The sequence below is a fragment of the Pelophylax lessonae genome (genome assembly GCF_965119305.1).
Source record: "Pelophylax lessonae genome assembly, chromosome: 11".
Classification (NCBI taxonomy): domain Eukaryota; kingdom Metazoa; phylum Chordata; class Amphibia; order Anura; family Ranidae; genus Pelophylax; species Pelophylax lessonae.
In genome coordinates, this window is record NC_138778.1 from 118,584,352 (window position 1) to 118,611,426 (window position 27,075).

A 27,075-nucleotide genomic window follows, 5' to 3' on the forward strand; every position below is an offset into this window, starting at 1 on the left:
CAGGCAGAGTCGTGGAAGGCGGCAGGAGTGGGGACATCCCTCCTGCTCGCTGGGATAACAGGCGAGCGGCTCCTGAGGCTGTTATCTTCTGAAAGCCGACCGCACCGGGATGATGCCTGCAGCTGCATATCATCCGGGTACAACCTCTTCTCCGAGCCGACGTACAGGTACGCTGTTTTGAGGGAAGTGGTTAAACAGAATTCAAGGGAATTTGCAAATTTCTGTGCAAACTTGTTGGCGTAATATAAATCCTGTATAATAATAAAATGAAACAGGTGTACCTAATAAAGTGGGCGGAGAGTGTACATGGTTGAGCTGCAGCATGGTGCGCCATTTAGCAGCAGCAGCCTATCCGCCCTCATCCACCTGTCTGAACGAGGCCTACGTTATAAATGTACAGCAGGTACTGCGGTCCTTCTAGGGGCGCAATTTTAGATGTTCAGGTTGTCTGTCCAGATAACAATGGTCACCAGTACAAATAGTGGGTGTGAATCCTCACCATGGGAACACAGACCCAACACAGGTCCTAAGCCTTCCCCACCCATAACTGGGAAAGTGCTTTGGCTGGAGTTGAGGTGGTAGAAGTAACAGAGGGGCAGCTGGAAGCCCCCAAACTAAAGGACCCCCCTCCATGGGCACACAGCCCTCCTTTACACAAGGCATAAAGCGGCCACACCGAACTCTAGAGAACATCAAACGAAACGAAAGTCAATCACAGCACTTCCTTAACCAAGAACTACAACCCCCATCACCCCCTGCGACCTCATTTCCGCGTTCTTTGGTCTTCTTATGTCATTTCCGGCATCCTTGCCAGATTCGACGAAACGATTGGTTGACGCTGCTGTCATCTTGCGGCGTTCGCTAATCAGATAGGACGAAAGTGGGGCGTACCCGGAAGTGAGACAGGAAAGGCGGAAGTAAAGGCCGGAGGAGAAGGAAGAGAAGGAGATCTCCCGGCGGGAGAGAGGAGGCGGATACTGGCAGGCAGGTAAGGACCGGGCATGTGCGGCTTTATAGGTAGGGGAACAGGAGGGACGCCACTGGGTAGACGGGGGGCTGGTGTCCCCGGAAATTGCATTTCTTCCAGAAGTAGGAGGGGGACGAGCCACACACTATCGTAGAGAAGGCCTCTTCGGGGCCCAGGCTTTGCTCTGTAGGCGCTGTGTATTGGCCCATAGATGGTCAGGGCTTGTCATATAGTGCTGGACGGCTGTCAGTCTGGGGGCAATGCCTGAAGATGAATTACCTGTTGTAATACATTTTTAATGTGTATGGCCATAGGATGTATGAGTCTGATCAGCTGGTCTTGTTTACATTACTCTGACACTGTCAGTTTGGAAAGGTGACACCTTTTACTTCCTGGTACAGCAATGCAGCTTCCTGTGTCACCTCGCCTCATCTCCATTCCATGGATGAGTTTCCTCCCCCCTCTATTCCCAGCAATGATGTGGGGATGATGACCAGGAAACAGCTTTGTATTTGGTGGTTGGCTTGAAGATCTAGTTTAAAGGCCCTCCTGGGCACCCCCCCCCCCCCTGTACATGTCATCCTTTTCCACAAGGTGAGGTGCTCTTCTAGACACCTCATCACAGAAGCCTCAACTCTGCTGGGGAGGAGGAGCCGGTGTGTTGTTCCTCTATAGAGCACCCTTTTAGATTCCCCCATCCCCCCTCCCAGCCAGATATCTGTCCTGTGCTGATTGATATGGCGGTAGGGGATTATAAGCATGACTACACTTGGAATTAATTTTTGTCAGGATACTGTACTGAAAGGTGGGTGTAAACCCTTCCATATACCCTGTGAAGTGACTGGCCTCAGGGGATACAAAGACGAGGGGAATCTAAATCCTCCTACATAAGTTATACCTGTTTATCTGCAGTCTTCTCTACGTCCGTTCAAAGTGCAAGATTTATAAAGCTTGTCTGAGTGCTGAAATTACTTTGCAGGGCTCAGTGAGAGCTGATTGGAGGGAAGAAACTCGCACACCTCCACACAGCAACAGAGCTGAGGCTGTCAATCCGCTGGAGGTCTCTCCCCTGTCACCGTTTTCCTTTTGGTGTCAGGAAAACTTGTCAGAAGGGATTCATACTGATAGCAGAGGAGCAAAGCAGCAGACAGTGCTCTGGATAGACACTATGCGGGATTCATAATTCATGTCAGAAGTTTACAACCACTTGAATGCACTGCAGATGAAATGGGTGTCACCCTGAAGATGGAGGGGTGGCAGGATCACCATATATACAGCTCGCAGTGGAGCTGAGCAAGTTGCTGGTCCAGGCATCTGGGTGGATCCTGACTGTAAAGCTGAGATTGATCCAGCGTCTGGACCGGATGAGTGATTTCAGCCATCTCTCGGCTGAAAACCGGTCACAGGAGTGCAAAACAACGTGCACTCCTGTGATCCATAGGAGGAGTAGGACCAGCAGAGCTTTGGCCATACTTCTCCGTTTAAAAGTGGCTTGAATTCTGAGCAAAGCCTATCCCTCTATAGTGTGTACTTGTCTCAACTAAGAGCACTAGGTGTCATTGATGTCTGCTGCTTTTGTTCCTCTATCAGCAGGAATCCCTTCTGCCAAGTTTTCCTGACACCAAGAGAAAAATGGTGACAGAAGGGATCTCCAGCTGATTGACAGCCTCAGCTTTGTTCCTGTGTGCTGTGTGAAGGAGGGTGTGTCTCTTTCCTCCAATCAGCTCACACTCTGCAGAGCCCAGTGAGGAGAGCGTTCTCTTATTTTATGAACTCTGAAAAGCTTTATAAATTCTGGACTTTGAATGGATGGAGAGGACTACACATCCACATATATAACCTAATGTAGGCGGATTTGATTCATCTCTGTGTATCGCCATAGGCCAGTCACTTCACTGGGTATATGGAAGGGTTTACAACCACTTTAAAGCGGAGCTCCACCCAAAGGGGAAGCTCCACTTGTTTGCACCTTCCACTGCCACATTTGGCACTTTGTGGGGGAGTGGGTACCTGGTTTTGACAGGTACCAGCTACCACTTCCGGGTAAGATCTAGCCCTTCATCCTCCCACTCGTTGCCTTCTGGGACACACACGGGTCCCATAAGATGGTGGGACTATTCAGAAGGCGCAGCGTGACTCGCGCACATGCAGTAGGGAACAGGCTTCCTGTTTCCCTTACTACAGATGTCGGTGCCTGTACCCGAAGCCAATTGATGAATCGGCTAGGGTTTCTGACATCATGGGCACCCTGGACAGGTAAGTGTCCTTATATTAAAAGTCAGCCGCTACAGTATTTGTAGGTACTGACTTTTTTTTTTTTTTTTTTTTTTTTTATTTGTGTTTATTTTGTCTTTAAGTATGCAACTTTAATACTGTAGTGTTCGTTCTTTCTTCTTTTTTTGCCTACCCTGACACCAGACCAATCATTTTTACAAAACCTTACCAAAAGATTATATGCATATAAAGTATTTTATGCCATGTCATTTTCCTGTAAAAGTCACCCAAAAGCTGCCTCGCCTTTAAAAACCGCGAGGCTACTTGGGTGCTGCCATCATGAATGTCATATCAGCAGACTCAGTGAAATTCTATAGTATTCCCCCTCCTCCCCTCTCCTGGCGCCTACATGAAAGGCCGGAGGAGCTGGGACATCGCAGACAGCAAATGGACACTCCTAAAAGTGGAGAGGGCTATGACATGCAAGGAGAATTGTCAGTTTTTGGAGTGTCGCTTTCCTAGCAAGTTCCAAGGCACACTGTGAGTAAAAGTGTGTGTGTGGGGGGGGGGGGGGGGGGAATATATTTATAGCAAAAAATGCTGTAAGTAAGCATTTTGAAATACTTGATTGTTTTGTGTTTCTACCTGTAATGCAAGTTGGGGACAGGGTCTCTTCAAAATGTGTTGAAAAATGTCGCTCACTGAGCGGTATGTGGAGGTGTCGGTGGATGGTGTGAATTTGCTGACCGGTATGCATGCTAGAACATTCATTGCTGGAGCAGGCAGTGGGAGAATGGGGGATGTTTTGGCTGAACTGACCTCATTTCCTGTATCTATAGTTTCCAGTTAGAAATGGGGACGGGCTCAGGCCTGTTGGGACACAAGTTCAAATCCTTGTGCACTGCACCGCTGGAAAGCTGTCAAAACCAACAGCCAATCGCAGGCAGTGGAGGGCGTTCCTTGCCCTTCTGCCATGCGTATGCAAGAGGCATATGCAGCTGTGGGGAGGGAATTTGCTTTGATTGGCTGTAGGCTTTGAGAGCTTCCCACTGGAGTTTTCACACTCTGAACCAGCCTGAGCCCATCACCGATATAATGGAAGTCATTTGAGCGGTCTACCTAAACAGTCCAATTGGCAGGCTGTCACGTTTTGGTGAATCCAAAGGGGACTGTTTCAGATTCTAAGAAGGCCGTCCTCAGAGATGCACTTGGAAGAAGTTTACAGTGAGGTAGGAGAAGCTCCAGGGTAAGAATACATGAGTAAACCCAGATACAGTATACATTATTCCTGCATGAATGTTAATAAATCCAAAGACCAAGATTCGGCTGTTAGCAAACTTCAGTCTGTTGTGACATTGTCCTGGCACCCTGGGAATAGAATAGAGCACATTATGTAGACTTCAGCCAGAAATGTGTGTTCAGTTTGGGCAGCAGCTGATGAATACATTTTCAAGCCCGCTTCTGCTTGACACACGATAAGAACACTGATGGGCTGAAGCTTTAATGCTGAAAGGAGTAATAATACTTTGAGAGACCTAAATTATGTTTTGACAATCTAAAGATGCACCATACATTTCTGGACAGTTTTCAGTATTGATGCATACAGTGCAAGTCATTTTTTTAACTTGGTCTAATAATATTGATCTTAAGAGATGTATGTGTTTTTTTGTTTTTAAAAAACATAAAGGCCTAGGTGGATGCATCTGTCCCCCCTGCTACCTCTGAACTGAGTGATCAAACACTGCTGATCGCTCAGTTCTCCTCTCTGAGCAGAGAGCTGTGACGGTCAATCATCCGCTCTCTGAGCATGATCGTTTTCCATCTAATTTGACTTTGAAGAGTCCTTCATACAAATAATTATTGATCTAGAAGTAGTCAAATCAAATCCAGATTTATGCCTCGTACACCCGATCAGATAATCCGACGACTTATCGTTCGCATTTTGTTGCATGATACTAATATGGTATTCAACAATGCGTACTAAACTTATTTTTTTTTTTGTCGTACGATTCTGGAAATGTTTCCTGGTTGTGTAGCTACGTATCGGATAGTGCAAATCAAAAACAATGGCAGCCAGGCTTTTTCTGGGTTATTTTCGTGTTTCTTATCATGTGTGGTCTTTGTCTATCGATTTTTAGTGAACGCATACTGTACTGATTAAACGATTGTCAGATTGGCTATCGTACGACAAAAGTTTTCGTGTTTGTCCCTTTGGATTTTGTTGGACGAAATGTCGTGATCGGCTGTCGAAAGCTGTGTACTAATAATCAGATTATCATGCGATCAATTCAAAAGCGATTTATTTTATTTTTTTCCCTGGTATGATTTTCTGATCTTGTGTACGAGCCATTAATCCTATTCTATCTGCAATCTGTAAATTAACATTTTATAAATGCCCCCCTCCTGTTGAGTGCCAGCTGAGTGGTTAGTGTCTTGCAGTTCCTACTGTCACTGGTGGCTTGGGGTAATCAATGTGATCTCGGAGCGACCTGCACGGACCTCATATCATTGAAGTCAATGCAGGTCACTCCAGGTCACCCCAAAGTAGCTCAGGACCCTTTTTCTAAGTCGGAGCGACTTGTGTCGCTCCTATTAGAACAGGTCCTGTGCTAATCAATGGTAGGCGACCAGGTCGCCTGACAAGTCGCCCCAGTGTGAACCGGCTCTTAAAGACACTTGGGTATGTGAATTAATCATAAAGTTATTGTCTTGTTACCTGATGCATGCTAACGCCAATAAATTTGGGCATGCAGGCATCAGTGACCCCCCCCCCCCGGTCATGAAAGGGGTAATGGCCCTGCCCAGGAAAAATTGATGGTAAATCCAGACGTAATTACTGAGTAATTTTTCTTTAACTGGAAAATCCTGGTAAACCTAAAATCAGGACCTGGCATATTGTGAAATCTAACTTTGTATTTAAATGGCTTTTAATATTTGTAGGAAGATTACTTATCCGGAAACCCCCGATTTGGACTGTTTTTTTGGCAGTGAATTTAGTATATTGTGCTTCATTTTACTATGTAGAAAAGTTGTTGAAGTGCTCCAGGCAAGCAACTAAGTGCACAGGCCTCATCCGCAAGGGCGTACACCCATGCCAGGGCTGTCGTGCATGGGTTGCACAGGCAATCCTGTGCGTTTGCCCACATGGGATGCACATTGTGTTCTGTACAGGCAGTCCCATTCATGTTGCGTTGGACACAGCTGCAGCTCCCGATTTTTGACATCCGTGGGGATGTGGATGCATGCCCCCGAACTTGTACTGTCTGTTTGCAGACATGCACCCCCACGGATATCAGGTGGGAAGCAGTGGCTGTGTACATGCAACTCATGTGTTCCAATTAACATGAATGAGACTGTCTACATCATGGGTGTCCAACCTATTGGCTTCTCTGGGCCACATTGAGTGTAGAGAAATTTTCTCGGGCTGCACATAAAATATATACTATAGTTAAGGTATATAAGTAATAAAACGCTGCTGCGTCCTTCCCGCGCCGCTGCGCCCCCCCGCAACTAATTTAACACAACTAGAGGATGATCAAATGAAATGGAATCTGTGTACAGAGGTTTACTTCTGAGAGATATTAAAGGAACACTTTAACCACCATGACCACTTCAGTGATTTGAAGTGGTCCTGCTGGTAGGAGTCAGAAACACTGCACATGCTCGCCTAAGCCCCCCCCCCCACCCCCCTCCCTCCCCTCTGAGGCAGCCTCTGCCTACCATTAGTTGGAAGCTGCTGTGGCCGTGCCCCGACCCGATTTCCTTCCTCCCCAGCAAAAAAAAAATAAATTGTCAGGGGGTAGTGGGCCGCATTGCCCGCTTTTCCGGGCCGCAGGTTGGACATGCCTGGTCTACATGAACATCTGTGCATCCTGTGCGGTCAAAGTCGGCCCTTTAATGGGTGTACGCTTAAGTACTCCAGTGCAAACAAGGCCTTAATATATGGTGCTTACCATCACGATATGATCTTTACATTTAGCATAGATTACACTGTTCAAAATCTGTCTAGCCTTGGAAAAAAAAAGTGTGCTTGCGAAACCTACTTCGAAAAATACGATACCCCAAATTTGTCCTCTGCACCCACCTCCACAGCGAAGCCGCAGCTGACAGCTCAGCATGGGAGCGAGTTGGATCGGTTTCAAAAATATGTATACTGATTTCTTCTTTACTGGAACCAGGGAAGGGCGGTGAAACAAAATTAAGAAATATTTTTATTACTAAAAATATAAAAAGTTTATAAAACCATGAAATGTGTGCTGAATTAGACAATACAGGCCATACTAACGAAGCTGCAGCAATATCTAGTTACTATACATTGCTGGAGGTCGATGCGTTTCATGAACACGGCTTCCTCAGGACCTTGGCAGCAAAGGGCATCGGCATGCTTTCCCTAGAACCCAGTTAAAGATGACATGGTGCAAGATATAGGGCAGATAGTACTCCCCAGAGATAGCACAACCTGTAGTTGGTTATTCGGAATCGTCATACAAAAATATCCAAACAGATGCTATAAATTTCACCCAGATACTGATCATTCAAGTATGTATATATCCACAATGGGGCTGACCGACATGGACACTTACAGTTGTGCTTATAAGTTTACATACTCTGGCAGAATTTATGATTTCTTGGCTATTTTTCAGAGAATATGAATGATGACACAAACTTTTTCTTCACTTATGGTTAGTGTTTGGTTGAACCCATTTATTATCAATCAAAAATCCATCAATTATCTATGTAAACTTATTAACACAACTGTATCGGCAGTTATGCACCAACTATATGCCAGATAGTACATCAAAACCCATCTAAAGGTTAGACTGCCCAGCAGTAGCAGATTTTCTCAATTTCATTACTGAAAAGCCATTCTGCTTGATGGGACAGGCATTCTTAATCCACTGACAGACCGACCACTGTGTATTTATGTCGGAACTTTGATGTTAAATAGCAAATAGCAGCCATTACCCTGGTATTTTTTTAAACGGCAAGCTGTCCGCTTTAACAAAAGGGGTGGTCCCAGTGGCAGATTTCGCAGTGGGAGAGGTTCTCCTGCTGCTTCTCGGTCGTTTTCCCAGCTTACCGAAGCTGTCGGAAGCGGGGAAAAAGATCTGGTCCACTCTCTTCTTAGGCAGGAAATCAAGTGGGGGCCATCTTGATTCTATGACCTTGGAGGACCAGAGCAACATCATACATCGCTCCCTCCCAATGCCCTTAAAGAGCCCCTTTTTTTTTTTTTTTTTTTTTTTTTTGTTATGAGATGTGAGGTCTTCGAGCCCCCCCCCCCCCCAGATCTCACATTATAGCGGTCCTGTCCTGCTTATTTCTATTACGAGGGATGTTTGCATTCCATGTACAGTAATACTAATAAAAGTGATCACATTTCTTTTTTTTTTTTTTTTTATAAAGGACAATGTAAAAATAAAAGATAAAAAAAATTAAAGCACCCCCGTCCCCATAAGCTCGCGTGCAGAAGCGAACGCATACCCAAGTCGCGTCCGCATATGTAAATGGTGTTCAAACCACAAATGTGAGGTATCGCTGCGATCCTTAGAGTGAGAGCAATACTTTGAGCCCTAGTCCTTCACTAACTCAAAACTGGTAACCCATAAAAATGTTAAAAATTTTGCCTATGGGGATTTTCAAGTGCCAGTGTTTGTCCCCATTCCACGAGCATGCGCAATTTTAAAGTATGACATATTGGGTTTATTTACTGGGCGTAACATTACCTTTCACATGATAGAAAAAAAATTGGGCTACTGTTTTCTTCCTTTTTTTAAAAAAAAAAAAGTTATTTATTAAAGTGTGGTTTTTTTTTTTTTTTTTTTTTTTTTTAATTGCGTTTGTAAGACTGCTGCGCAAATACGGTGTAATAAACATTACAGTGATCTCTATTTTATTCTTGTATACAAGTATATGTTTGGGGGGTTCTAAGTAATTTTCTAGCAAAAAAAAAAAAAAAAACAGATTTTAACTTGTAAACAAGTGTCAGAAATAGGCGCAGTCCTTAAGTGGTTAAAGAAACATTAGTTGGCCTACCGCCAATTCAGGTCCAGCACACAAGAGTCCCTAAGGCCCTTTTCTCACTTGTGTGACTTTTCTGCATTTTTTTGACGTGACTTTAAAGCAATGCCGGTGTATTCTTTAGGTCTATGGATCTCAGTCAGACCAAAGTAGTGCAGGGACTACTTTTGAAGTTGCACAGATATGAACAGTAATCATTGGTGTACGACTTGTCATGCGACTTTGCGGTCCCAAGTCTCACAAGTGTGCAAGGGGCCTAAACTGCTACTTACCCAGCCACTGTGACCGACATCTGACAGATCTGAACCCAGAAGTGCAGCCTGAAATTGCAATGGGGGTGATTTGCACATCCGTACTTAAAATCTGCAGCAGGTGTAATTCTGCACCCCCTTTGGCTGGCATTTTAGTTCCATGGAGCTTTTAGTGTTAAAGCCCAACTTCACCATAACAAAAAAAAATAAAAATAACAGATTTGGCTGCAATACTCTCCTCACTGGCATGATCACCTACAGAGTCACTGTTCCTCATTATACCAGCTGGACCCGCAGCACTCTGGTAGTATGGACATCTTGTAGCATTACTTGCGTGCTATGCAGTCTAGGGGTAAAGAACTGCCACCGGAGGATAAAAAGGAAAAATCTGTGACGTTAGAAGATTGCAGTGAAAAAGCAGAACGTCGGGCAAAAGGTTTTTGTGACTTCACAGAACACCTTCTCTGTGAATGGTTCACAGAATACAAAGCTTTCTGTGAATGGTCAAAGGGCGAGTAATATGGATAAACGACCATATTACTTCCCTGTACAAAATACACAGTGGGCCAGACATACAGCAATAGCCGTACTTTCCAGCATGAATGAAAGTGGGATTTGTATTAGGAAACCTCATTAGGCGTGACTTCATTACTGTTTGGAGTTACACTTTAAAGATAGATATTATTATTAATCTCTGGTGTTGGGCTTGAATGTGATATCTGTATGTGATCCTCATTTTTACAACACACAGCGCATTGTTTTTGTTTCATTGCCCTGGGTGACGTAGCAATATAAAACTTTTTTTTTTTCTTTTTTCCGTTTGCTGTTTCCTTGTATCTCTTATACAGCACCAGTTTAGCAGGTTACCTTTGCATAGATGTATACTTTTTATACTGGAGTTGGCAGCCTATTGGATTTCCCTGCTGAAATGTTTGCTTGTGAGTCTGCTAATTTTTACATTTTAGCTCATACATCTTTGAGGATTACATAGTATGCATTGAACAGATCTGCTCACAATACCCCATAACCACTTAAAGCGCCTGTAACGGATCAACCAGCATCCCGACCGGGTACCTCCGTTGACGGATGCTCCTAGTGCTTTGCGAGGGCTCCAAGCACTCCACCAGACACCATAACTGCCCTCAGACCCCACGAACCACTGCAGCTTGGTTAGGGTCTCGCCGTCTCCTACCCATCCTGGACTTACGACAAGGCTCCGGGTTTCCGTGGTGAACCTCTTTCCCCAGAGAGTGCAGCAGAACAAGCTCTTACACAACTCTTACAAGAGCTTAGTGATTATCCAAGGAGTATGGAGGACATGGCAATCCCTTGTAGCATATTCCCCCAATAAGAGACAGGACTCCGTATTGTGGGTGAACTATAGCTCTTTATTGAACAAGAAACATACTTTTATACGGTTTTCCCCCACAAGGTTACCGCCCAGGTGGACCTTGTTGAGAACAGGCCCTGACATTCATAATCCAATGAAAACAGGGCTTTACACTCCCATACAGTGTACACATATACCTTCCATACTAAGTTTATCTTAAGGCAGACAGAACAAGAGGTCATTAACATTTAACAATGAGACAGGTAAACTTTAACACAATACACAAACCATAGGGAAGCCTGTCTGGCATGCAGGGACATGGAATACACACATTATCTAGAAGTTAGACTTCATGGCAATTGTCTATAACAGTCTAAGTCTCCCAGTGTAAAATAGGATTAAATCTTCATATTTCTATATGAAGATATTGCTGTCCCATCTGAAGCAATTCAAACCATTAGTATCTGCTCCTCGCCTCCAGTGACGATGAATACCGTCACAGCGCCATAACCACTTATTGCACCGCTCAAGATGCTCTGGTAGATCTGGAGTCTCACAGCAATGTAAAGGTGCAGGCTCTCTTGTGCTTTGATCCAGAAACAGTAAAGCATGAGGGGATGAGAGACACTGCACACCGCTAGCTCAACAGGTGGAAAGGAATGTGAACCACCTCGGCCTTGAGCTCCTCCTCTGGTGCATTTCTCCCCACCCATGGGTGCCAATGCGCAGGGTAAAATGCATCAGAGGTGTGGCTCAGGAGGAGCTCAAGGCTGAAACCATTCTCTTTTCTCTCCACCTGTTGAGCTAGCGGTGTGTGGTGTCTCTCATCCCCCCTCATTTATTGAACAGTCTTTTTTCCTAAATTTGTCTCTTAGGATGGCATTGGGATTTTTTTATTTTTTTTTTTTTTTGCCCATTAATGGCTTATCAGCTGTCGTTTCAACAGGCACTCTTCCTGCATTCTTCTCCCCCGGAAGGAACAAAAGGGAAAGGGAGGAGGGAGAACGCAAGTGCCTGCAGACATTAAGCCATAAATTCTAGGCAAATGAGGAGCCCACTGACAAATGATCCGTCTATCGTTTTAATGGCAAGTTTATTTTAACAGTGCGAGACAGAATAACCACTTATAGCTCCATAACCGCTCAAGATGCTCTGGTAGATCCACTGTCTCACATCTATGTAAGGGTGCAGGCTGTTTTGTGCTTTGATCCAGAAAAACTGGCTAGGTCACTCCAGGACCTTAATGTGCTCTTCTTGAGCCATTCCTTTGTTGCCTTGGCCGTGTGTTTTGGGTCATTGTCATGCTGGGATACCCATCCACAATGCATTTTCAATGCCCTGGCTGAAAGAAAGGAGCGTCTCGCCCAATATTTGCCAGTATGTATACCCGTCTATTGTCCCTTTAGGTGTGGTGAAGTTGTTCTGTCCCATTAGCAGAAGAACACCCCCAAAAGCACAATGTTTCCACCTCCATGTTTGACAGTGGGGATAAGGTTCTTGGGGTCATTAGCAGCGTTCCTCCTCTTCCATACACGGTGAGTTGAGTTGATGCCAAAGAGCTTGATTTTGGTCTCCTGACCATAACACTTTCACCCAGTTCTCCTCTGAATCATTCAGATGTTTGTTAGCAAACTTCAGACGGCCTGTACATGCGCTTTCTTGAGCGGGGGGACCTTGCGGGCGCTGCAGGATTTCAGTCCTTCACACGTAGCGTTACCAATTGTTTTCTTGGTGACTATGGTCCCAGCTGCCTTGAATCTTTGACCAGATTCTCCCGTGTAGTTCTGGGCTGACTCCTCCCTGTTCTCATGATCATTGAAACTCCACGAGGTGAGCTCTTGCATGAAGCCCCAGACCGAGGGAGATGGACCGTTATTGTGTTTTGACTATTTGCGAAAATTCGAACCAACTGTTGTCACCCTCTCCCAGCTGCTTGGCGATGGTCTTTGTAGCCCATTTTAGGCTTGTGTAGGTCTACAATCTTGTCCCTGACATCCTTGGACAGCTCTTTGGTCTTGGCCATGGTGGACAGATTGGAATCTGACTGACATTGCTTTTGTGGACTGGTGTCTTTTTATACAGGTAACAAGTTGAAGCTCAGGAGTAGGGATGCACCGATCCGACTTTTTTGGACCCAATACAGTTATCTGGCATTGTGAAATCGCCGATACCGGAACCGATCCGGAGCTACACACAAAGCAAGCGGCTGCAGTACAGGGCAAAGCTGCTGCTTCATGTGTACTGCTCCTCCATTCACAGGTGGAGTGCGTCTGATATCACTCTGCCTGTGAGCCGGACCTATACAGGAAGTAGCGGCTCCCATCCCATACTACTACTGCACCTAGTAAGGGATGGCTGAGCCGTTACCAAGCAAAAACCGGATTGGCCAGTGGATTGGTCAGTGTTACCGATTTTAACCCCCCCCCCATCCATCTAAAATAGTCATATCGGCGCCGCTATCCGATCCGAATATCTGATCGGTGCATCCCTACTTAGGAGTGCTCGCTACCTGTATAGAAGACACCTGGGAGCCAGAAATCTTTCTGATTTTGAAGGGGATCAAATACTTATTTCACTCTTTAACATGTAAATCAATTTATAACTTTTTTGAAATGCGTTTTTCTGCATATTTTTGTTTGTTTTTTTTTTTTTTCTGTCTCTCACTGTTTAAAAGAAACCTACCATTTGAAATTCTAGACTGGTCATTTCTTTTTCAGTGGGCAAACATACAAAATCAGCAGGGGATCAAATACTTTTTCCCTCACTGCATGCACGCTTTGTGGTTACCACTTTTATCCTGATGCTTTGGGTTTGTATCTCATTATGTACACCATCTGCATGGAATTTGAAAGTTCTTCCTATATTTGCTTGAATTTTTTTCCTTCCACTGTCTATAAACCCCCTGATAGGTTAATTGGTATCGGTATGTGTGTACCTGTTGTAGGGTAGCAGATTGTGGAAGGTCTGTGTTCTCCTCCCTCGAGACCTTTTTTAATGTGGACAAAGGAGCCATCAGAGAAGTCAAATGAGATTGCTCAAGGGACTTTTAATAGAAGCAGATACAAATGCCAAATAGTATAAAAATATATAATTATTTGACTTCTTTGCAAGTATAAGACAGGGGTATTCCAGCTTCTGTATTTGATCTAGTAGTTTTGTGCTCCACTGGAACCAGCAGCTTTTAAAGTGCGTGTACAGCCAAATGGGTTATGCTGCTGCCTACAGGATATTGGTAAGCAAAGCTGTAGACAGTTGGGTATAACCCTTTCCACACCCTTCAGGTTTTAGTTTTTTGCTAGTGTCCTAGGTCAGAGAACAGTATCTTCTTACAGAGAGAAGCAAATTTAATTCTTTGTCTACATTTTTATCAGGATTCTCCAGTTGCTGCTGAGCTGGAAGAGCCCACTTTGCAGTTTTCTGGATCATCTAATTTTCAGCATAGCCACAGAGGCCTTACCCAGAGGCCACATTGATGACTAGGCAGGTCCAGCCTATAATGTGACCTGTAGGCACTGGGCTCTGCTGTGGTGCTGTCCAGACATTGCATACCAAGTGAGTAATGCTGGCCATACTCGAGTCGTTCCTGCTGAACCGGCCGAGATTCGAGCCCTTACTGGACAGGCTGAATGATTAATCGATCAACTTTGGTACAACCAGCCCTATGGTTTCCTCCACCCTCGTCTGCCCCCTCCACCAGAAGAAAGTTGCTGAGTCCCCTGTCAGCACTGCTTGTGTTGATGGGGGGGGAATCGTGCAAATTTCTTTCCTGCAGCCCATGGTTATAGGAAAGAAATTTGCACTGTATATGGCCGGCCTTGGGATTAGTGCACTTTACAGGTGCAGGACTACGATGCACCCACCTGATGGAATTTATTCCCTAAGGACTCCCTCTGGAGTATGTCTGGTATGTGTCTACTGCCTTGCCTGGGATCTTGTTGGCTATCCAGACTGCCATTTAGTAAGTAACAGGACCTGTCACTGCTTAAAGAAACAGTGTATTCCTGCATCCCCCCCTTGAGGGTAATATCTATGTGCTGCAAATCGCTTGTGTCAGACATCCCATGATTGTGCCGTGATGCTTTTTTAAAATAGTTGTGCGTACCTCACCATGGCTTCCAAACGCTCTGGGTTTTACATTCCTCCCACACCTTTGTACTATCAGAAATCCGCTCTGCCTGTGAGATCCAGGTGGCTGCTCGCAGGGTCCAGGAACTATCCTCCTTACTGTGACCTAGTCAGACAGCACTAAAACCCTTTCTGCTTTCAGCACCTGTTACTAAGGTGGCCCAGAATTGCAAGGTTAGGGACTCTGCAGGCCTTTCAAACATATGATCCACTAACCGCTCTGGGCAGCTTGCATTGTACCTCCTAATGCAGGGATATGCAAACTGTGGCCCTTCAGTTGTTGCAAAACTACAACTCCCATCATGCCTCTGGGTGTCATGATTGTGGCGGTCAGTCTTGCTATGCCTCATGGGACTTGTAGTTCTGCAACATCTGGAGGGCAACAGTTTGCATATCCCTGTCCTAAAGGATCTGACACAGCCTGGATCACTGACTTATCTTGAGTCTGCTCCCATTGTTATAGTCCATTAACTCTTCCTGCAGCTCTTAAACTGACAGTCTGCAGGAGCCTGACATTGCACCCATGAGCCACTGATGTTGGTGAGTATAAGGGGGGGGGACTCCCAGATTCTACAAATATGTAAACCAGTTCTGATATTTTGTCTTCCTCGTTGCGATCATCTCTGTAAGGCGAGTTTCTGAGTAAGCATAACAAAAGTGGTATTAAAGGTTCAGTTTAAAAAATAACAAATCTGTCATACTTACCTGCTCTATGCAGGGGTTTTGCGCAGCCCTGATCCTCATTTTCTTGGTGCCCCCTGCTTGTGTTCCTGGCTCCTCCCCCTTAATTGCAATGGGGGCACTGGTGCGTGCTCACTTGCATCCATAGGACACACAGAGCCATGGCTTAGCTCACTGTGATTGACAGGTGTGGGTGCCTGTGGCTACCACTGTTGTCTCAGCCAATAGGGAGGGAGTCCTGGGGCAGCCGAGGCCATCATGTACATAACTGGATCAAGGGGGGTGCTCAAGTGAGTATTAGGGAGGCCTATGGGACTAGCAGCACACACAAATTTTACCTTCATGCATGAAGTTAAAAAACCTGCAGCCTTTACACCCTTTTTACCTTTTAACCACTTTAGCCCCGCTCACTGTGCCTCTACTGCGGTACAGTGGCTCGTTCCCATCCAGTGACGTAGACCTACGTCGCTGGACTCCTCCCCTTGTGGACGGTGCTTGCGCGCCACGGGTGGCTCGCTCCCGCTGTATTCAGTCACAGCGGGAGTCGGGCCAGGGGAGGAGCAGTGGCGATTGCTGCTGCTCTTCCCCGATCGTCGGGGAATCGAGTTTGGAGATCCGCCCGCTTCCTGCGATCTGTCCCTGTGTCGCTCAGTCACCTCCCCCCACACACGTCAGTAAGCACCAGGCATATATTAACCCCTCCCTCTCTAATAAAATTAACCCCTTCCCTGCCAGTGTCATTTTTACAGTAACGGTGCATATATATAGCACTGATTACTGCAGTAATGTCACTGGTACCCCCAAAAGTGTCAAATGTCAGTCAAGGGTCCGATCTGTGCGCCGCAATGTCGCAGTCCCGCAAACAAAAATCGCAGATCGCCGCCATTACTCGTTAAAAAAAAAAAAAGCACCAAAAATTACAAATCTTTCCCTTAGTAATAACTTTTGCGCAAACCAATCAAAATACGCTTATTGTGATTTTTTTTTTTTTTTTTTTTTTTTTTTTTTTGTTTATAGCGCAAAAAGTAAAAATCGCACAGGTGATCAAATACCACCAAAAGAAAGCTCTGTTTGTGGGAAAAAAAGGACGTAAATTTTGTTTGGGTAAAGCATCGCACGACCGCGCAATTGTCAGTTAAATTCGCACAGTGCCAAATTGCAAAAAGTGGCCCAGACGTAAGGCAGCAAAAGCATTCCCTGCTTTATGGTAAAAAACCATTTTGCCGCTTGGCTTGCCCTACTCTTAAAACCTCTTTTAAGGCTCTGTTCACACTAGTGACTCAGTGTGACTTTGATGCAACTTTCATGGAACTTTACACCCTCCTGACACTCAAATTGCATCAAAATAGAGCAGGAACCGTTTCAAAGTTGCTGTGACTTTAAATGATTACGAAACCAACAGCAGTAAAATCAGTCTGTATATGCAGTAAAGAATGCTTGTTATAGTCTCTGTGGGACCTAGGGATTAATCCTGCGCATTGTGTAAAAGACTGTCTGATCCTCCTCCTCACTGTCCCCTGTCCATCTCCTGATAGAACATGTGATCAGCAGCACTGTCCAGACAGAGGGTCAGGGGTCATGCATCCTCATAGGACAGTCAGAGGAGAGTGAAAACTCCTACAAGTTTTAACCAGTGCTTGGGCGCACACTGATGGAAGTCCCAAAACTGCTATATAATGCTGATGAGAAGATATTTAGCTGTTCATATTTATAAAAAAACAAATTGCAGTTCCATGTACTGCGGAAGACCAGATATAGTGAATGCATGGTCCTGGTTTTATTAACACTGTCGCATATTTTGGAACAGGTGCGTCCAAAGTCAAATGACAAGTTACACTAGTGTGAACAAACAGAGCCTTAGGGCTCATGTACACAGGGAGGTTGAAAACCTTTTCTGAACGCTGGAATCTTGACAGCTGGAAACCAATGGTGGAAAGCGTTTTACATACCAAGTTTATGCAAGTTTAGCAGCAGCTATGAGCATTAAAGGTTAGAAGAAATTTTTAGAGATCCCCCTCAGGAGACCTCCCAAATGCCCACAATGCATGAAAAACAAGTACACTAAGTGGTTGTAAAATCAGAAGGTATCTTTATGCATTAGGATAGAAGTTTTTTTTATGTGCAGAAGCCCCCATAATACTTACCTGAGCCCATCACGATCCAGGGATGTTGCAGGAGAGACTCGCCTGCCCAGGACTCTCCTTCTCATTGGCTGAGATGGCAGTGAGGCACCATTGGCTCTCACTGCTGTCAGTCAATGAGCCGATGAGAAGTGAGAGAGGGGGCTGGGCCGGGCTGTGACTCTGTGTCTGAATGGACACGGGAGCTGCAGCTCAGTTCAGGTGTCCCCATAGCAAGCTGCTTGCTGTGAGGACACTCAACAGGAGGGAGGCCAGGAGCACCGTAGAAGGATCAGGGCTGCTCTGCAAAACCACTGCACAGGCCAGGTAAGTATAACTTGTTTGTTATTTTTAACAAAAAAAAGAGACTTTACAATCACTTTACCTTTTTCAGCCATTCTGTGTAAGAGAGCAGGGTGCTTGTAGCTGTCTTGTGGTTTTTGATTTTGCCTATGGATCCCATTATGAGCATATGTGAGGAAATGCTGCTGATGTTGCTGAGGCTCCGAAAGCGTAGAAAATTGTGTGAGAGGACAAGAGTTTGTCGCTACTGGACTCGTACATTTTTATATGTACAAAAATTCATATATAATTTTTTCCCCTCCTTTAGCCACTTCCCCTAAATGGATGTACCCATATGTCTTTGGGTTTCACTGGTTCTACCGGGATGATGCCTGCATTCTTTTCAGCCAGTGATTCTCCTAAATGCAGAAGTGATCAGAGTGGCTAATTAGCCACTATATCATTTCTGCGGGTGATGGAAGGGGGCTCCAACTCACTGCCCCTCCCAGGCTCTCTGGTCCCATCTTGGGGGCCGAAAGTGATGTGGCTGGTGGCAATGGGTGACCTGTACAGAGAGAGGAACTGACGACGTTCCCTTCTCTCTGGAACCCAGGAGTGATGAGTAATACGTCCCTTCCGGTTCCGCCCCCCTTTGTTTAGATCGAGAAACAGTTGATTGGACTGCTCTCGGTCTGATTGGCTGCATAGGGAGTCAGAGGAGGGATTTGGGGTCTAAAAGACCCCAAATCTCTAAATCTCTCCACGAAGAGGACCTGTCATGGCCCATGCTGTCACAAGGGATGTTCAAAAAAAAAAAAAAAGCGCCCTTTCCCACCGTGCTTATACACAAATATGAACACATACATTACTCCCACACGCAAATGTAAATGGTGATCGCACCACATGTGAGGTATTGTTGCAAACATCCGGACGAGGGCATTAATTCTAGCACCAAACCACCTCTGCCACTCTAAACTGGTGACCTGTAAAGGCGTTTAAAGCATTGCCTATGGAGAATTTTAAGCTTCCTTAGCTTGCCGCCAACCCACAGGCAGATGCAATTTCAAAGCGTTACATGTTCGGTATCTATTTACTCAGTGAAACGGCATAATTTCACATTCCACATTCTCTCTCCCCCCCCCCCCCCCCAAAAAAAAAAAATTGCATTTGAAAAACTGCTGCACAAATACCGTGTGACAAAAAATTACAACACCCATCATTTTATTCTATAGGGTCTCTGCTAAAAAATTAAAAATCTGTTTGGGGGTTCCAAGTAATTTTCTAGCAAAAAACTTTTTTTTTTTTTTGTAGAAGTGTCAGAATGGGCATGGGAAGAAGGTGGTTAAAAACGCTTATAAGCGTAAATGCGGTTTACCGCGGTTACAAGCATTTGGTGTTTGAAATGCCAGTAAGCTACAGTCCTGAATGCAATTTTGCTGCTGTCAAAAAAATACCTGTAACCTCAACTGCCTCTAAACGAGTGTAGATGTACTAAGATAACAGAGGAGAGTTCAGGGCCTGCTCAGAAAAAACGTCCAGCTGCTCCTAAACTTCAGTTTAGCATCTGTAGTATACATGAGGCCTTAAGGCCCGTACACACGTACCGATCGTCGGCATACAAACATCGGCGGACGAAAGATCTGCCGATTGTACGCTTGTTAGTATGGTGCCTCCGACAGCCATCAGCGCACATTCTGCCGACAAGAATCTGTCTTGCAAGCATTAAAATTTTTGTATGCCGACACCAGAACGGCCGATTGTTCGCTAGTCAGTACAGAATTCGGATGACAGACCGCAGATTTGCAAGACTGGGCATGCTCAGAAAAGAAAAAACACAGGGCAAGTTAACCATTACATGACATCACTTCTGCAGTCGGCTGTAGTCGGGGGACAAAATTCTTGTGCTGTCTTTGCACTTTTCAACAGACACCGACAGCCCAGGGACAAAAGACGGCCGATCATTCACTGACGATCGGTACACAAGTCTGTTTCACTCAGCTACATTTTTTCTTCTTATTCCAGGAGGTCCCTGTTCTTCCATCTCTAAGTAGATTTGTCAGTTAAGCCTACAGAACAGCCTCAAGAACAGGGTTCTTTGCTTTTCAGCATCGGTTTCTCTGATCTGCAAGGCTGTCACCTGATTTTGTGTTCTCCTGTGGATGTTAAATCCTTGTCTGATGCCATGTTTGTTCATTAGTTTCTTCTGGTGGCTTATTAAAGAGGAAGTAAACCCGCTGAAACAAATGTGGAAAAAAAAAAAGACCAAGGCATATTGAGCTAGTATGCATCGCATATACTAGCTCATTATGAAGTACTTACCTAAAAACGAAGACCCAGCAATGCCGACAGGACGGCCGACATGTCCAGCCGTCCTGCTTCCTGGATCGCGCCCTCCGGCCATCTGATTGGCCGGAGGCGCGATTACATCACTCCCGCGCATGTGCGCAGGAGCAGCCGTTCACGGCACTGGGCTCTGGAGGAACGGCACGGGTGGCCATACCTTCAGAGCGCATGCGCTGAGGACGTCATCGGCTGCATGCACTGTAAATATCTCCTAAACGGTGCAAGTTTAGGAGATATAGCACCTATAGGTAAGCCTATATTGGCTTACCTATAGGTAAATGTCAACAAAGTAGGTTTACAGCCACTTTAACCACTTTACGTCTGCTCACTGTGCTGCTACTGCGGAACAGTGGCTCGTTATCGTCTGGCGACTTAGACCTACGTCACCAGACATTCCCCTCTCTCTCGGCGCCGCCGCTGTAACTGAGTACAGCGGGAGTCGGGCCAGGGGAGGAGGCAGCGGCGGTGATCACCGCTGCTCTTCCCCGATCGTCGGGCATCTAGTGTGGAAATCCGCCCGCTTGTGTAAACAAAGCGGGCGGATCTCCTAAGTGACAGGCAGGGTCAGATTGCAGGGTTCTGCATAGCTGAACCTGCGATCTGATCCTGTGTCACTCAGTCACCTCCCCCAACACATGTCAGTAAGCACCAGGCATACATTAACCCCTCCCTCTCCAATAAAATTAACCCCCTTCCCTGCCAGTGTTGTTTTTACAGTAACAGTGCATATTTATAGCACTGATTACTGTAGTAATGTCACTGGTACCCCCAAAAGTGTCAATGTCAGTCAAGGGTCCAATCTGTCTGCCGCAATGTCGGAGTCCCGCAAAAAAAATCGCAGATCGCCGCCATTACTTGTTGGAAAAAAAAAAACACCAGAAATGACATCTTTCTTTTAGTAAACGCAATAACTTTTGTGCAAACCAATCAAAATACGCTTATTGCGATTTTTGTTTTTTTTTTTTTTTTTTTTTTATGTAGCAGAAAACAAATTGGCCTAAAATGTTAAATTTAGATTTTTACATTTTGGGGGGGAATTTCATATAAAAAAAAATGTGAAAAATATTGTTATGTTTTCAAAATTGTCGCTCTTTTTGTTTATAGCACAAAAAGTAAAAATCGCACAGGTGATCAAATACCACCAAAGAAAGCTCTGTGGGGAAAAAAGGATGTCAATTTAATTTGGGTACAGCGTCACACGACTGCGCAATTGTCCGTTAAATTAACGCAGTGCCGAATCGCAAAATATGGCCTGGTCAGGATCAATGTCAAATCTTCTGGTCTTAAAGCGGTTAAAAATACGCTCATTGAGAATTTTTTTTGTCAAAGACATGTAGCTAAATACATTTTGGCCTGAATATATGACAAAAATTGAATATATTGGATATTTTTTAACTGTCAAAGTAGAAAAATATTATTTTTTTCAAAATTGTCGCATTTTTTTTATGGAATAAATAAAAATCGCAGAGATGATCAAATGCCACCAAAAGAGAGCTCTGTTTGTGGGGAAAAAAAGGACATAAATTTAGTTTGGGTACGGCATTGCATGACCGCACAATTGTCAGTTAAAGTCGCACAGTGCGGAATCGCAAAAAGTGGCCCAGACGTAAGACAGCAAAATCCTCCGGTGGTAAAGTGGTTAAGATTCAGAATTACAGCCTGGAAGAAGTTAGAGGAAATGTCCGGGGGGAAAAAAAAAAGAGGAATTCAGCTTTTAACAGCTTTCCAATGAATAGCGGTTCCCATTGAACGATTTTCTCTTGTCTCATGTTCCAGTCTAACTTTGGATTTTCTCTCACACTTTTCTTTACATAAATAGTTGTCCTCCATAGTACAAATAGAGGGGCGAATCATCCCAATGTGCACACAGACAGAAGGTCCAACCCTTCCTTAGAAAAAATCAAACTAATATAAAAATGTACTTTCAGGGTTTCCTGCATATTTGTACTAATTCAAAGGGCTCTAAAGATCTGAAAAAAAAAAAAAAAAAACCACTAAGATAGCGGTAGACTAGAGCATCGTATTCCCCGTTATAGACAGAGGAAGTGTCAGCCTGTCAGCACAGCTCAGCATTCTGTCATCCAGCTGTGACCAGTTCTAGTGTTAGATGTATGGGGAGAGCTGAGTGTGCAGTAGCTGGACACCTAAAAGGTCATACTTCTGATCAGGTGTCAGTCATTTAGGTTCCTACCCACCCAGCTGACCATTTATAAAGTGTTCTGATGTTTGGGGTTTTTTGTACCAGCCAGAGTGAGCAGGGACATTAATTTCTAAAAGGGTGAATAGAATAATAAATGTGGGAAAAAAATGCTGCTACTTTTGCATTGTTCTACTTCCCATCTTTTTTATTTTATTTCTGCACTTGACCTGACCTCACTGGTGTGAATTAGGCCACTGGAACCCATATAATCTACCATCTGTGTTTTTGGATGCAGAAAAATAAACTGGACTGCATTTGGAATTCTCTTCCACAAGCAGTCGTATCGGCAGGGAGCATCGATAGTTTCAAAAAACTATTAGATGGGCACCTTAGAGACCACAACATACAGGGGTACACAATGTACGGTTAACGGCAAACACACACACACACACACATCATAGGTTGAACTGGATGGACTGATGTCTTTTTTCAACCTCACTATGTAACTGTGTAACTGGTGTGAACCGACTCTTTGTGGAAAAATAGATAATATAAAGGGCAAATTACAGCAGTTCTAAAGGCAGAAAATCGTGTGTTTTTTTTTTTTTTTTTTTTCCCCACCTTTTTTTTATGTGGTTGTAAACCTGACATTTAAATGTGAATAAAGCGTATCCGTCTGTAGTGTGTACTTGTATCGATTAAAGTGGTTATTAAGGCTTTATACCTTCTATGCACAAAGGTAGAAAAAAAATGTGTGTGTGTGTGTGTGCAGCAGCGCCTCCCTAAGGTTTCCTGTACAAGGGGCGTTTGAAAACCTCTCCTGAACGCTGGAACTTGACAGGTAGTAACCAACAGTTAAAAGCTTCTGTTTTGCCATGTTTGCGTTTTAGAAAATTATTAAAATGGTCAGAAATGTATCCCCATTGATAACTCCTATAAGCCTCCGTTCACATTAGGTCGCTCCGACTTAGGGAGCGACCTGTGAAGTCACGTGCAGCGCGACTTTGCACAGACTTCACATAATGGAAGTCAATGCAAGTCGCCTCCAGGTCTCCCCGAAGTAGTACAGGACCCTTTTTCTAAGTCGGAGCGACTTGTGTCGCTCCTATTAGAACGGCTCCTGTACTACACAATGGGAGCGTGAGGACCGCGACTTGTCAGCCTGAGTCGTACCAGTGTGGATGCGGTCTCTAACTAAATGCTTATAAATGCGGGATTACCGCTCTTAGACACGTTTGCACGCTGTTACAAGCATTTGGCGTTTCAAATGCCAATAAACCTCCATCTGAATGCATTTTTTTTTTTGCTTTTAAAAAAAAAATGCCACTAAACTCCACTGCCTCTAAATAGCTATAAACGACTTGGTGTACATGGACAGAGAAGATAACATAGAGGAGAGTTCAAGGGCTGCTGAGGAAAAAAACACCCAACTGCTCCTAAACATTGGTTTATCAGCAGCAGTGTACATGAGGCCTAATGCTTATTTGAGCTCCCTGCCGATCCAGCAACCTGCATGGCAGCATCGGCTCTTGTGCACTCTCCCTCCTTGTTGGATGAGACAACGGTGGAAGCCATTGCTGTCAATCACAGCCCATGAGCCAATGGGGGGAGAGGGTGGGCTGGGCTGAGCGACTGCTCCATGTCTAAATGCACACACAGAGCAGTGGCTTGGGAGCGTGCCTTCTGCAGTGTGTAACTTAAACTCTCTGCCCTCTTTCAGACAAGCTTATAAATTCAGCACTTTGAACAGATGTAGAGAAGACTGCAGATAAACAGGTACAACTTATGTAGGGGGATTCAGTCACTTCACTGGGTACAGGCAGTCCCTGGGTTACCAACAAGATAGGATCTGTAGGTTTGTTCTGAAGTTGAATTTGTTTGTTAATCGGAAGAAGTACATTTTTAAGTGTAGCTCAAACCAAAAAAATAATTTTTGTGTTTTTTAGATGGCATAGGGAAGGGTTACCACCCCTGTAACAATTGTTTTGCTGTCTGTGCCCCTGTTCTGAAGATTTCACCTTACTTTCTGTCCCTCTGACAATTGGATTTTGATAATTTTGGGTTGTTGTGGAAACAAGGATTGGTGATGAAGCTTCAGTGGAGACTCCTTTTTGCCATGATAACTCTTACAGGAGTAAATTTCCCTTCCTAGAGGGAGATTTCTCCTCACTTCCTGTTGTCTTCCCTTCCCTTGGTTTGTAAGTAGGAGTCGTTTGTAGGTTGGATGTTTGTAACCTGGGGACCGCCTGTATATGGAAAGGTTTACAACCACTTTAGCCACTTGCCGACCCCCGCCCCCGCCCCCGACTATATACAGCGGCGGTCAGCCCCTCCCAGGCAAAGTGACGTACCGGTACGTCACTAGCCTGGGGGCGAGCGCGCGCCGCCGGAGGTGCGCCCCTGCTCTTACCCGAAGAAGCTGGCGCGGGTGACCGGCGGACCGCGATCGTCGGGTAGAGAGGGAGAAAGGCAGACGGCTAATGTAAACAAAGCCGCCTGTCATTCTCCCCTGTGTAAAAGCACAGATCACTCGGTCCTGATATGTAGGACCGTTGATCTGTGCTGTTACACACACACACAGCAACATCCAATGACAGTAATGCCCCGTACACACGTGCAGATTATCTGAAGACTTTTGTCTGCAGACTTACCTTTTCTATGTAGTGCAAGGGCCTGCCGGATTGCATACAAATTGAAAGTGTTTAGGTTTGACCTCTTATTATATGGTTTTGGTAAGTCTGCAGACAAGTCTTCAGATAATCTGCACGTGTGTACGGGGCATTAGAAACACGCCCCTAGGGACACACTTAACCCCTCCCTCTCCAATAAAGTTAACCCCTTCCCTCCCAGTGTCATTTTTACAGTAACAGTGCATATGTATAGCACTGATTACTGTAGTAATGTCACTGGTACCCCCAAGAGTGTCAAAAATGTCAGTTAAGGGTCCGATCTGTCCGTCGCAGTACCGCAGAAAAAATCGCAGATCACCGCCATTACTCGTTAAAAAAAAAAAAAAAAAAAACAACAAAAATCTTTCCCTTAGTTAGTAAAAGCAATAACCTTTGCGCAAACCAATCAAAATACGCTTATTGTGATTTTTTTTTTTTTTTTTTTTTTAACCAAACATAGGTAGCAGAAAACAAATTGGCCAAAAATGTAAAAAAAATTTTTTGATTTTTACTTTTTTTTTTTTTTGGGGGGGGGGGGGGAAATTCATATAAAAAAAAAATGTGAAAAATATTGTTATTTTTGCAAAATTGACGCTTTTTTTTTTTTTCGTTTATAGTGCATGATCAAAAAATTGCACAGGTGATCAAATACCATCAGAAGATAGCTCTGTTTGTGGGGAAAAAAAGACGTCAAATTCATTTAGGTACAGCGTCGCACGACTGCACAATTGTCCGTTAAAGTCACGCAGTGCCGAAGCACAAAATACCGCCTGGTCAGGAAGGGGGTAAAATCTTCCGGGGCTTAAGTGGTTAATGCATTGTTAGCATTAAGGTAAAAATCCTTCAGTCGCAGCTCCCTCTGCCCTTACCAGAATTGAATTCTCAATCCAAGGCTGTCCCTTATGCAGAAGTTCTTCTCACCTCTCCTTTTTTCACTTGTTAGGCTTTACAAAAAGCTTTACAGTCATTTAAAGGGACCATTGAAATGTAGATGGTTAGGAGATTTATTAATGATCTACCCCAGTGTTTTTGTGCACCTAGGAGGGGCACCTGTGCAGCGTACCAAGTAGCACTTGTTTTTAGGGCCCTATGCATGCAGGGAGATATACCTAGAACACAGGGCATTCGTCCCTGAATGTAGATTCACAGGGGCTAGACTCGCAATGTGCATGTTGCCTTGGGTAATAAAAGAATAGGGAAACGTTTGCTTGTGCACTATGACTTGTACCTGTTAAGCTGCCCATTTACCCATACCCACCCATTTATGGTGGCATTTGATTTACAGGGTGTCTAAGTAAAAGTATTATGTCGCACTGGAATTTTACTGAGCTGAAGCAAATACTTCTAGTAGGCATTGCTCCCTGGCTACCCCCCAATACTAGAGTCTGGCCTGCTAGCAATAGAAATTGGGAATCCTGACAATGGTGAGTGAAATGGCCCCAACAGCTGGGCAGTTTAGAGGTTTTCTGAAGCATTTCCAAAGTTACAGATGCTGCTTCATAGCTTCTGGATTGTTTACACTGCCCATTACAAGAAATGACTATTTTTCATTTTAATAGAAAAGCAGAAGTGACTCATATAGGAAATAAAAGATAAAGTAGAATTCTACCCAAACACTAAACCCATCTGCATATTTGTGTGTTGCTTTTTGATTATGAAACAAGAACAGTTCATCGTTCTCCCTTCAGTTTGTGCTGTCTGTCGATTTTGATCCTTCCAATGCTTCTTGGAATCTTTGGCTTCCCATGTAGAGGAACCTCAATGATAACGCTAATAATTTTGCAGCAGCGTTGCAGGCTCATGAATGCATTTCTCTGTGTTACAGTGGTGATGACATAGCAGGCAGTGTCTGCTAATTCTCCAAGCCACAAAACACACAGAAGTGTACACGAGGAAGTGTTTGGGAACCCCACTATGTCCGCAGCAGACCCC

At 44.6% G+C, this 27,075-nt stretch overlaps 1 protein-coding gene across 1 annotated transcript in view; it reads left to right on the forward strand.

Moving 5' to 3' along the window:
* The first annotated feature begins 890 nt into the window (after window positions 1-890).
* RAB5C (RAB5C, member RAS oncogene family) overlaps window positions 891-27,075 on the forward strand; it is an 87,122-nt gene continuing 60,937 nt past the window's right edge. The window contains exon 1 of the mRNA XM_082271447.1: window positions 891-988. The gene's annotated coding sequence lies outside the window, so the exon portion shown is untranslated. The remainder of the gene's footprint in view (window positions 989-27,075) is intronic.